The sequence below is a fragment of the Arachis hypogaea genome, chromosome 16 (assembly GCF_003086295.3).
Source record: "Arachis hypogaea cultivar Tifrunner chromosome 16, arahy.Tifrunner.gnm2.J5K5, whole genome shotgun sequence".
NCBI lineage: Eukaryota > Viridiplantae > Streptophyta > Magnoliopsida > Fabales > Fabaceae > Arachis > Arachis hypogaea.
The window spans coordinates 69,164,266-69,165,880 of NC_092051.1; the positions used below are offsets into that span (position 1 = coordinate 69,164,266).

Below are 1,615 nucleotides of genomic sequence, written 5' to 3' on the forward strand. Positions count from 1 at the left end.
AATTAATGTGATTGATTCAAAAAAATATTAAGTTTGTTACTTGCCTAGTAAGAAAGGTTCAATCTTTAAACTCTAGAATCATATCTTTTTAGTTTCTTGTTAGTCAAGTAATCAACTTTAATTTTCAAAATCAAATCTTTTTAAATTTCTTTTTCAAATCTTTTTCAAATTAAGTTTCAATCACATCTTTTTCAAAATCTCTTCTAACTTCCTTTCTAACTTCTTACCTTTTTAAAATTGATTTTCAAATTTTTTTTAATCAATCCTATCTTTTGTTTCAATCATATCTTTTTCAAAACTACCTAACTAATTCTCTCTCTCTAATTTTCGAAAATCCCTTCCCCCTTTTCAAATTTCTTTTTTTTATTAACTAATTGTTTTAATTTTTAATTTAATTTGATTTCAATTTTAATTTCCAAAATTTAACTTTAAATTTTATTTTTAATTTAATTAATTTTCGAAATTCCCTCTCTCTCATCTCCTTCTAATTATTTATTTATTTACTAACACTTCTCTTCATCTCAAAATTCAAACCCTCTCTTCCTTTTGGTGTTCAAATTTCTCTTCTTCTATTCTTCTATTCTTATACTCACATACAAGAATCTCTATACTGTGACATAGAGGATTCCATATTTTCTTTTCTGTTTTCTTCTTTTTCAAATGAGCAGGAACAAGGATAAGAACATTCTTGTTGAAGCTAATCCTAAACCTGAAAGGACTCTGAAGAGGAAGCTAAGGGAAGCCAAAGCACAACTCTCTGGAGAAAATCTGACAGAAATTTTTGAAAAAGAAGAAAACATGGCCGAAAATAATAACAATGCAAGAAAGATGCTTGGTGACTTTACTGCACCAAATTCCAATTTCCATGGAAGAAACATCTCAATTCCTGCCATTGGAGCAAACAATTTTGAGCTGAAACCTCAATAAGTTTCTCTGATGCAATAGAACTGCAAGTTTTCTGGACTTCCATCCGAAGATCCTTTTCAGTTCTTAACTGAATTCTTGCAGATCTGTGATACTGTTAAGACCAATGGGGTTGATCCCGAGGTCTACAGGCTTATGCTTTTCCCGTTTGCTGTAAGAGACAGAGCTAGAGTATGGTTGGACTCTCAACCTAAAGATAGCCTGAACTCTTGGGTAAGCTGGTCACGGCTTTCTTAGCCAAGTTCTTTCCTCCTCAAAAGCTTAGTAAGCTTAGAGTGGATGTTCAAACCTTCAGACAGAAAGAAGGTGAATCCCTCTATGAAGCTTGGGAGAGATATAAGCAACTGACCAAAAAGTGTCCTTCTGACATGCTTTCAGAATGGACCATTCTGGATATATTCTATGATGGTCTATCTGAAATATCAAAGATGTCATTGGACCATTCTGCAGGTGGATCCATTCACCTAAAGAAAACGCCTGCAGAAGCTCAAGAACTCATTGACATGGTTGCAAATAACCAGTTCATGTACACTTCTGAAAGGAATCCTGTGAATAATGGGACGCCTCAGAAGAAGAGAGTTCTTGAAATTGATACTCTGAATGCCATATTGGCTCAGAACAAAATATTGACTCAGCAAGTCAATATGATTTCTCAGAGTCTGAATGGAATGCAAGCTGCATCCAACAGTAC

At 33.5% G+C, this 1,615-nt stretch overlaps 1 non-coding gene across 1 annotated transcript; it reads right to left on the reverse strand.

Moving 5' to 3' along the window:
- Positions 1-1,190: 1,190 nt before the first annotated feature.
- Positions 1,191-1,298, reverse strand: LOC112761242 (small nucleolar RNA R71). Its single transcript, XR_003181647.1, has one exon. It is a non-coding gene; the product is annotated as a small nucleolar RNA R71 (small nucleolar RNA).
- Positions 1,299-1,615: the final 317 nt, after the last annotated feature.